The sequence below is a fragment of the Engraulis encrasicolus genome, unplaced genomic scaffold (genome assembly GCF_034702125.1).
Source record: "Engraulis encrasicolus isolate BLACKSEA-1 unplaced genomic scaffold, IST_EnEncr_1.0 scaffold_119_np1212, whole genome shotgun sequence".
Classification (NCBI taxonomy): Eukaryota; Metazoa; Chordata; class Actinopteri; order Clupeiformes; family Engraulidae; genus Engraulis; species Engraulis encrasicolus.
The window spans coordinates 7,501-19,240 of NW_026944680.1; positions in this window are offsets into that span (position 1 = coordinate 7,501).

The window sequence follows — 11,740 nt, forward strand, 5'->3', positions numbered from 1 at the left end:
CACAAAAAATCTGTAAATAAGGACACCCCCTCCCCCTGATTTGGCGTCACTGCCTGAGTGACCATATTCAGACTTAATTATCTCCAAAACTATTTGTGGTAGGTCCATTATTTTTTCAGGGCTAAGAGTCATAGACCTGATGAGCATACATTACAGTTTGCAGCACTGTATGTCAAATTACACCTTAATACTGGCCCTCTACTTTTCTTTGAAATTAAAATTGCAAGGGTTTTCAGATGTCCATAAAAACCTCAAATTTCAACATTCAAGGTTCATCCTTGGTACATGGTCAGATATGTGCCATGACTTTCACATCACATCATATTTGATATAAGGGTCCAATGGTTGTTGAGATGCAGAGGTCCAAAAATGGGCAAAAACTAATTTATACCATTATTTGGAGCAATATTCCCAATCTATGACACCAGTTGTGAACTTGCTGTTTGGTGTCTCTGAAAGATAATATTATTATTCACAACATATCTAAAATTTGGGATGGTGTTTTGCCCCATTATTTTTATAATGAATTTTAAAAACTCATTCCTGTGTGACATACAGGTGTACCTTAGGAGCCCTGTTACCTTAGGAAAAAAATGGGTTTACTACACCTAAAATGAATAGCCAAGTCAGTGTTCACTAAAACCTAAAATCTCTGATACCAAATAGGTGATTTTAAACTTGTTCAGCTCAGTATTTCAGTATATCTGACTTAACCCTCAATTCCATCCTAAGAAGGTGGCCAATCCCCTTGATTTTTGTGTTCCATTTTCACTCAAAGATGGCGGCTCATGGAGCCAATGGCATAGTTCCAAAATAGTTCCAGGAAGTCGGCATCAAGGGAAGGAAACAAAACACCATTGTTTGGAGCAATATTTCCAATATATGACGGCGGTTGTGAACTTGCTGTTTGTTGTTTCTCGAAGAGGATATTCTTATTAACAACATATCTAAAAATTGTGATGGTGTTTTGCCCCTTTATTTGTATAATGCCTTTTCAAATCTCAATGCAGTGTGGCATGCATCCCTCAAATCCATCCAAAGTGGCATCATGAAAAAAACCCCACCATTGTTTAGAGCAATACCTCCAAAGTATGACACCAGCTGTGAACTTGTTTTTTGTTGTGTCTGTAAGAGGATATTTTTATTAACAACATAGCAAAAAAATAGAATGGTGTTTTGCCTCATTCCTTTTAATGATCGTAAAGCGCATTGCGGTGTGACATAAGCCTGTGATCAAATGCAGAGGGAAGCGGAAGTGGTGAATTGTTCTGGGCCAAGGACATGGGGGAATCAAGATTGGGTACTCATTACATTGCATGTATTGGGAAGGGGTCTCTTCAGACGACTTTATCCCGGGCCCAGGCATGGCTGTTTGTTCAGCTCAGTATTTCTGATTTTTTTCAGGGATTCTGGCCTCATCTTTTTAAGTGTACTATCGGCCAGATGATCAAGTGACTACGCAACATGTTCTCACTGGCGCTACGTTAGCAATAAATTCAAGATGGTTGAGAGAGGTACCATAAAGTCATTAAAAAAACAACCTCTGGAAATAAAACAAGGTGTTGATATGATTTCCTTGATGCAACCTTGACTTCCTTGACGGTGATTTAATATTTGAAAAAAAAATGAAATGTATTAAACAAGTCAGGAACTTTCAATGCTCTGGACTGTGACAAATGATTTGATACATACTTAACTTTCAATCACTAGCTGCATCTTATTAGTTGACTTTATAAGGTAGCTTGCCATTGTCATTGATGGTGCATTAGGTATCTGCATTCATATTGTTGTGGGCAACCATCTGTCAAAGGCAATTCAATGAGGAACACCTCAATGAAACTTTGAATGACACTTTATTGTCATTGTACAGGTACTACAAAATTAGTACCTTTAGGGACTATGACAATATGGATATTGATTTCAGTAAGGATACCACCACCATGCTCAGGGCACTTCGGTCAGGGGAGGATGATGGGGGGCGGGAAGTTCTACAATCAGGATACCTCTTTACAAACTGTCTCCTCCTATGTGTCATCTCTAATCAACTTTTACTTTCCTATGCGACCATAAAACAGTCCCACCCCCGCCAACAGTCACCACGACAGAGGTACCCTGACTGTAGAACTGTGCCCCGCCCCCAATCCACCACCATATCTGAACGCTTTTGCATGCTGCAAAGCTTCCTTTCGGCTTCCATCATCTCACCAGGATCAATGTGATGATAAATTTTACAAGCAATGAACATTGTCTACAAGTATCCAAACCATGACTGTTGAAATCACTGTTGCTTACCTGTAATCCACTTGCCAGCGTTCCAGTGGCATAATATTATAATGATGCAAGCAGCTGAATTAGATTGCAACAATTTGACAAGAACCACATTATTGTGTGGTGTCAATATGAACTTCTATGCCTTCAATATTCACCTGATATTGAATACTGCATGCGAGCAAATTCTCCTAAGTAAAACTCCAGGACCATGCTGTCAAAATTGTCTGAGGGAATCTCTAGCCAGTATGAATTAAGTTATTTTGCAATACAGCTGATAACTTAATGAGTAAGACACAAGCTTCATAGCAAATATAAAGTTACAGGTGCTGATTGAAAGACTAGTTAGGATGGGAGTCCTTGTTGCAAACAAGAGTGCTACAATTATTTAATCCTCTCCTATTTCATCACTTTATTCCAAGACTACTACTACCGTTACCACTACCACTACTACTATTACTAAAATGATGATGATGATGATGATGATTATTATTATGATTTTACAATTAAAATAATTAATGTCTATCAAAGCCATGTCCAATGTGCTATTCTTGCTATGTGGCATCAATCAATTCATTTACAAGTGTTATGGTTTCCCTAGAATTTGCTTTGTCATTCACAGGGTAGCCATCTTGTTTTCACTATTAAGGTGACATCAGAGCCATGGATTTGAGAGTTGTGACAAGTCGGTTGGTGGCATGGTCCTCATAGCTTCAAGTAATTGTAGCCAATTGAGATTTTGAAGTCCGTTATAAAAAGAATGAGGCAAAACACCATCCCAATTTTTGTATATGTTGTTAAAAAAAACATCCTCTTTCAGAAACACCAAACAGAAAGTTCCTAACTAGTGTCATAGATTGGAAATATTGCTCCAAACATTGGTGCAAATTATTTTTTTTCCCATCTTTGGACCTCTGTATCTCAACAAACATTGGAGCCTTTTGTTAGATATACTATGATGTGAAAGTCATGGTACATATCAGACCATTTACCAAGGATGAACCTTACATGTAGAACTTTGAGGTTTTTACAGACATTTGGAAACCCTAGAACATATGATATCTACAAAAAGTACAGGCACATTATTACGGTGTGATTTGACTTACAGTGCTGCAAATTGTAATATATGATATTCAGGTCTGGGACTCTTAGCCCTGAAAATATAATGAATCTGACACAAATAGTTCTGGAGATAATTGAGTCTGAACATGGTCACTCATGCAATGTCGCTAAAACAAGCGTAGGGGGTGTACTTATTTACAGAATTTTTGTGCCAAAAGTATCCAGAGCTGAGTTCTGATATTGTGGATATGATCTACTGGATGTTTAAGCCATCACATACATTTTTTTCAGGCAAATCCGAGGGGGTCGAGTGGGAGATTTTTCAGAAATTTGCTGATTCCAGCTGGAATGACCCTGAAACTGGGCTGCCTATTGCCAAATTTGATCTTTACATGAAAGTTTACTAAGTAATAAACAAATATTTTCTAGTATGGTCCAAGTACAGTCCTTTTTGCAGCTAAAAATGGCTATTTTTGGAAATTCAAAATGGCGGACCATGGAGAAGATCCCCCTTTTCATGTATGAAAAGTGCAATTTTTCCAGTCATAATGAATACTTAGAATTTGATGTTGGTGGTAAGTATTCACGAAAAAGGTAACATTAGTGAATGGGCAACATGAATTCTGAAAATAAACAACTAAAATTTTCACACGGTGTCCCTTTAAGGCTCTCAGTATGTCATCATAGCAATGTTGTTATAAGTTGAGTATTTTCAGCAAATAGTGAATAGCGTCGCCAGCGACCCCATCTACAGTAAGTGGCTACTGAGCGGCATACTTGCAATACCTACTCTGGCCAGCATCCTATACAGTGCACATTTAAAACAAAATGGCTCCCGCACACTGTCCAAAATTTCTTGAGGAAGGTCACTAGACTGAACATCACAAATAAAAGCTTATTTGTTTTCAAGTCAAGTAGTCAAGTCAAGTAGGTTTTATTGTCAATTTCTTTACAATAAAATTCATACAAAGAATTTGAAATTACATTTCTTGCTTTCCCATACAGACATAGACTAATCTAGGTAAGGACGTAGACAGTATAGACATAGACAGTACTTATACATGGACTTAAGACAGTATGGACATAGACAGTGCTCATACAGACATTTAAAGTGCAAGACTGGACAGCAGAAGACTTGTAGAGGACATACATTAAAGAGGTATTGTTGTGCTTTTGTGCTTTTCCTAAAAAAAAGTCCTTTATAGCGTTCTGACATGGTAATAGTAGCATTTGAAGAAAAATAAATATTAAAAAGGTCTGTCAAGTACACCAGCAGCAGTGTATGTGTGTGTGTGTGTGTGTGTGTGTGTGTGTGTGTGTGTGTGTGTGTGTGTGTGTGTGTGTGTGTGTGTGTGTGTGTGTGTGTGTATGTGTTTAGTGCAGGTAGAAGGTGCGGTGTGCGTCTGTGTGTGTGTTCGTGTGTCCGTGTGTGTGTGTGTGTGTGTGTGTGTCAGTGTGTGTATGTTTGAGTTTAGTGCAGAAAGTGCAGTGTGTGTGTGTGTGTGTGTGTGTGTGTGTGTGTGTGTGTGTGTGTGTGTGTGTGTGTGTGTGTGTGTGTGTGTGTGTGTGTGTGTGCATGTTTTGAGTTAGTGCAGGTGGAATGTTCAGTCGCAGATATGGTGGTGGGGGATGGGGGGGGGGCTGTCAGTGGCCTTGCTGGCTAGAGGCTGACAGTGGAGGGAGAGTGGGTTGAGTGTTCAGCATCTTGATCGCTTGGTGCATTGTGCTGCTCGCCAGCCTGGTGGTACGGGAACGGAGGCGCCTGTACCTCTTTCCAGAGGGCAGGAGGCTGAACAGTTTGTGTGCAGGGTGGCTTGTGTCTTTGATGATCATCAGTGCTTTCCGGGTGAGGCGTGTGGTGTAAATGTCCTGCAGGGAGGGGAGTGGTACTCCAATGATCTTCTTCGCTGTGTTCACAACTTTTCTTTTCACAAGTTTTCTTTCGTTGGTGACCGTGGGGTTTTCGTCCTGACCAAAGGAGACGTGCAAGAAGGCTAAATAAAAGACCTTCAGATCTACTTATAGTTTTGACCATGCACTGTAAAAAATTACAAGGATTTCAGAGTAATTTACTGTGAAATCTCACAGCTAATTATTCTGATGTTCTGGTACACTATGCTACTGTGATGGTCACACGACACAGAAAATAACTACGAAATCATTGTATTATTTGCCATTTCCCACCTAGCCTGCACATGACAGTATTATACTGTGATCTTCAAAGATTACCAGCATACCAAAGTGTTGAACTAGGAAGCATCACAGCAAACTACTGTGTGGATGGAGTATCTATTGAATTATTAGTGCATCGGGGCACAACTTCAGATATACACAGTTTGGACTCATTATTACAATCACATATTTCATTGACATTTTCAGCAAATTATTAATCATCAATGTCTTGAGTAATAGATGTGCTTCCATGCTTAGGGGTTTACTTCTCCCTATTCTCTGCTGAATAATAGAAGAATGAGCTTATATATATATTGGGTGATATACGTGACCATCTTCATGACGGTGGGAATATGGTAATTTTCTTGTGTACCACTTTAAATAGTAAAACCCTTACAATAAACACAGAATATAACAATGAGTAATATTTTGATGCAAACTTAAGAAATTCCCTCTAGATGAATAGCTCTCCATAAGTGCATTGCATGATGGGACACGATCTGAAGACAGCCAGTATGTCCTAAGCCCTTCCCCCTTAGTTGTACATATTGACATTAGGTGCTCCTCCCTGGCATAAAGTAATTGTCATCAGGTAAATTGGGTCACCATTTCAGATAAAAGGTCACATTTCAATGACCAAGGTGCAATTCCAAAAAATGTGGAGTGAGGAAGTGAGAAAAAAGGAGATGACCAAGCAAGGGAAGACATTTAGCAAACAGGAAGTTGATGACTTACCATATTTTTCAGACGATAAGGCGCACTTAAAATATTGTCAAAAATGGACAGAGTGTCTTATAACCCAGTGTGTCCTATGTGTGTATTTTTTTTTTTTTTTTTAAATGACGGCCGCTTGCACATGAAACTGTCAATATTTTAGAACGACTTCGGAAAAAAATGAACCACATGTTATTGAAATATTAATGGCCATTAGGGCCACCATAGTCGGGAGCTTCGCGCAGGATACAGTAGCTGTTACTGTACAGAAGACACCTGTTACTGTACACAATGACACCTGCTAAGAGGCACTCCTACGAAGCTGGCTTTAAGCTTAAGGTTATCGGTTTCGCATTAGAGCATGGGAGAGAGTACAACATAAATTAATCAATGGTCCGGAAATGGAGAAAACAAGAGAATGAACTGCGTCAAGTAAGAAAAACCCAAAAAAGTTTCAGTCGGAACAAGGCAAGATGGCCACAGTTGGAGGACAAGCTAAAACAGTGGGTTATGGAGCAGAGAGCGATGTGTAGAAGCATCTCTACAATAACAATCCGACTCAAGGCAATAACGATGGCACATGGAGATCAACGACTTTCGAGGGTCCCTTCTTGGTGCTTTCGCTTCATGAAAAGGCACAATCTTTCCATCTGTACACAAACAACAGTCTCGCAGCAGCTGCCTAAAGATTATGAGGAGAAGCTAACCATTTTCCGCAGCTACTGTAAGGACAAGATCGCTGAGAAGAGTATCCCGCCAGAGAACGTGAATAACATGGGCGAGGTCCCACTCACCTTTGATATTCCTGTGAACCGGACTGTAGAGAGAACTGGTACCAGCACAGTGTCGGTACAAACGACAGGGAACGAGAAAGCATCATTCACTGTTGTCCTGGGTGTTCAGGCTAACGGTCAGAAACTACCTCCCATGGTGATTTTCAAAAGAAAGACTTTGTCCAAAGAAAAGTTTCGGCCCGGTGACATCATAAATGCTAGCCCCAAAGGCTGGATGGACGAGGAGAAAATGAGTGAGTGGCTTAGAGAAGTATATGTCAAGAAACCGGGTGGTTTTTTCCACCAAATTCCATCACTGTTGAGTTTCGACTCCATGCGGGCTCATCACACTGATGCTGTGAAAACCCAAGTGAAGCAAACCAATTCGGTGCTTGCCGTGATTCCGGGTGGGTTGATCAAAGAGCTCCAACCTTTAGACATTGGTGTCAACAGGTCGTTCAAAGCCAAATTGCGAGCGGCGTGGGAACTCTGGATGACCGAAGGCGAACACACTTTCACCAAGACAGGGAGGCAGCGACGGGCGAGTTACGCCACCATCTGCGAGTGGATCGTGGATGCCTGGGCAAAGGTACCAGTCACCTGCGTTGTCCAAGCTTTTGCGAAGGCCAGGATCATCAATGCACAGCAAAATGACAACAACACTGACTCGGAGGGTGACGATGAGGACGAGCGGGCCATGCTCACTGCCGAACTTGACCAGCTTTTTAACTCGGACACCGAGGATGAAGAGTTTCAGGGATTTATTGAGGAGGAATGAACTTTTTATCTCGAAGTGCGTAAAATTCTAAGCCTCCGTTCATTACTTGCAGGAGGACTGTTCTTTCATTTGACTGTTTCTTTTTGAAAGGTGCAGCACTGACGCCATGTGGGAGGGAGGGAGGGAGGCAGGGGGAGAGACCCAGCAGCAGAGGTAGCCAGGCCCTTTCGGTGTTTTATATTTATTACGATATGAATATTACATGGCTTGAAACGTTTATTTTCATTGGAAAAACATGCTTTAAATATAACCCTGTGCGTCTTGTGTGTGAAAGAAGTCATGGTCTCTGATGGTGCGTCTTTTGACCCAGTGCGCCTTTTGGTCCCAAAAATACGGTAATCGTTTGCTGTAAATGTCAATGAAGTGTCTGAAGCCTCAGATTGAGGTATGCTGCGGCCTTGGCCTAATGGTTAGGAAGGTGGACTTGAGATAAAAGAGTCGCGGGTTTGATTCCCTCCTAACCCTACGTAGCCCTAGGGATAGTAACCAATGTTGTGTATCTGTAAGTCACTTTGGGTAAAAGCATCAGCCTTTTAACCCAACTGGCGTGTCTGCCCGTTGAACTGCTAGAAACTTAAAGTATGTAACTATACTTTACTGTGAGTTCGCTAGAAAATACTGTGAGCTCACAATTAGTTACTAATAATTGCATTCATTTCACAGTAACATACTGTGACATCCTGCCACAGTTCGTTGCTGTGAAATCAAAAGTCACTTGCCGTCAAGTTAACCACAGTTAACTACTGTGCTGTTAGACAAGGCGTTTCCTAGCTCCAGGCCATGATTGATTATTCGTGCTATGCGGCAGCCTTGGCCTAATGGTTAGTGAGGTAGACTTGAGATCAGAGAGTTGTGAGTTCAAATTCCTCCTAACTAGAGGTGTACCGAAAATTCAGCCGCAGAAAATATACGGCCGAAAGTGCAAAAAAAAAACACTTTCTGTAAAAGCGTCAGCCTTCAACCCAACTGGCATAAGCATTAGCACTTTACGTAGAACAGGGGTCCGTATCTCGAAAGCGTCTTTACTAACGACGGTAACGACGTCCTTCGTAAGAGCGAACTCTCTCTCGGCAGCAACGCTCACCACTAAATCCAAGGGAATGGTAAGACGGTCTTAAGACGGTTAGCAACGATAAGAATCGAGAAACGGACCCCAGGTGTTTACACTTAAAAACTTTACAACAGGTCTTTCCTGGGTCCAGGCCATGATGGAATGTTGCTAGTTCTACTTCCAATAAATTAAGTTGCAAGCAGTGTACCTTACCCCCTACACATACACTTTGAGGTTGGCACCTGCTAATGCTTTTGTCTTGGATGTGCACGCCCAAACACCAGCATCCAATTTTAAATCAGAATATTGCCACCTAGTAAACAAAATTAGGCTATCTTGTAAAGTGCCATTGCACAATTGAGAGTCAAATATGCTGCATGGCGTGACTGACTGACTGGTTTGTTGGCTAGCTGGCTGACCGACTGACTGTTGGTTGTTTGGCTGGCTATCTGACTACTGGCTCACTTGGTTAGTTGGCTGACTCGTTTGTTAGCTGGCTAGCTATACGAGTGACTTTTGTGTTCCATGCTACGGCTGTCTCAGTCCTGGTGGGAAATAGAAGGTGCTACAATAACATGGTAAAACTACCTCTGTTGTGGTGATGAATGGAAGGGTCGGATCATGGTAGTGTGGGTAGGGTGACAGTAACTTACTGTGGTGTGGCCACAGTAAACAACTGTAAGGAAGATCACAGTAAACTGTGAGGATGGCCACAGTAAACTACTCTGAAATTAATGCAATTGTTAGCCAGTAAGTTGCTGTGACATCACCCATTTCTAAACAGGACAGACCTGTGTGGCAACTTCTCCTCTCTTCCCGCACTCACTTTGACGGCTATCAGAAATGAAGACATGAAAATGAAAGCACGGTTATCTTGGAAAGTTTTAAATTCCAGTAGATGATGGCAGAGTTAAGTCCTCCTTATAACATGTTCACACACGCTCCCAGAGAGTAGACACTCTGAAACCACTGAGCTGATGTTCACAAGATCCCATGTCTTTTAATTGACTATAGGTTTTTTGTCACTATTGTTGTGACACTACCAGTCTCATTGCGCTAATTGTGTCTTCATGGAAGAGGACATTCTGCGGGCAATATGTCGGAGAGGGGGAACGATCCCATACGATGACCTTGTTGACATTGGACTGACATCACCATGGCAACTTACGCGCTTCTTAGAGAGTACTAGCGGCAAGTTTAGTCTTAGCGTCGTGAACGGAGTGGAGGTGGTCTCAGTCGGAAGTGACGTCCGATTATGTGACACAAAAGACTGCCAAGGCTGCCAAGACTTGCACATGTGCAGACAGTACTTACTAGGACATTGTCTTGACCCACGGTAAGATTCAGTTCCTCAGACAACTGTATATGAAACAATACGTTTTTGACAATTGACTCATAAAGGCTTTATACATAAAATCATTTGTTTGTAAATTTAAATATACATAAATGTAGGCAGAGTAAAACTGTCATGAAATCCTTTTTTTTAAAGAAACATGGACCCTCACTGTGTGTGTGTGTGTGTCTGTGTGTGCGCGTGCGTGCGTTCATGCGCTAATGTATTTTCAGGTGTCATTACTCCCATAATAAGAACACTGCTGTGCTGAAGAGACATGGCTTACAGGGCCTGGGTGAACAAGACATAGCTGCTCTCCTGTTATACAATGACACACAGTCTAACTCACAGGTAAACACAAGATTTTGGGTGCATTTAGCATTTTTTGAGGTGGGTATACTGTATATACGTATTTGTGCTATTCTAAATAATGGATAAAACAATTTTAAGTGGGTATACTGAAATCTCTGAAATTTTGAAGTGGGTATACTGCATATACGTGCGTTCTACTTGCCTGATTTTGCCATAGACTTCAGATCACTACCGCGGTTCTGGTCTGACCAGGACTATAACGATTAACATTTCCATACAGGAAGAACTTTGTTTCCATGGTCTGTTTAACCCGCCTCCCTCGGCTTGCTACTGGTTGAGGGATGTGCCAAAGTTTAAAACCAAACATTTCTTAGCCCAATAGAACGTCTCTGCTTAAACCACGTCACTGCTTTGAACTTGCCTCTACCCAGGACGGTTGGAAATGCTCAGTTGATTGGTTTCAGACAAAGTGGGTGGAGATCCTGCTGTAGCAAGATTGAGCAAGCTCCTGGCCCTACTGTGTGTAGCTGAGCCAAAGACGCTGCGTCACCAGTAGGGCGGAGCCCTGCTAGCGTTCTACGTAGATTACTGCTCTCCATCATACTCGTCCATATCAGAGATACACTGCTCTTCTGTCTTGAGGTGTTGTTTGAGGTGCCAGAGTGCTACCCTCTTGCACGGATGAGGCTATGTGCTGCGTAGTGTTGTGTTACAATGACAATGGGAGCGGGCTTTCATGTTCACTTTTGCTTTCAATCTCAAGCACTCCCTACATGAATCGGAACCGAGGAAGCTCCTTGCAGTAAGGAGTCAATGTCTACTGCTGAACTCTAGCCACTCTATCAGATTGCTACACAGCAAAATTGTTAGAGTTAGATTCCCAGTGTTCAGACAAAATCTGAGTTGATGAGCTAAGAGAGCTAGAGAGTTTATGTTTAACTCCCTAGAGAGAGTTATGGAAACCACGCCTCCCCAAATTTCAAATGATTTGCCAACATGAGCAGCCATTTTGTTTTAGTCCCCTATAAGTGAACCAAACTCAATCATTTGTAAGTGAACCAAATTGTGAACCAACAGACAAAGAACTCTGTTCTGTTTTTTTTTCCTGTAAGCCGTTGTTTTGCTTTAAGACAAGTTAAATGAGGCAGCATGTCGCTAAGCTAGTGAAAGTCAATGCATCAGTGTAGCATGCTACATGCTACAGTGATCCATTGACTTTTACTAGCTTAGCTACATACTCCCTCTTTTAATTTGTCTTAAAGCAAGACAACGCTTAA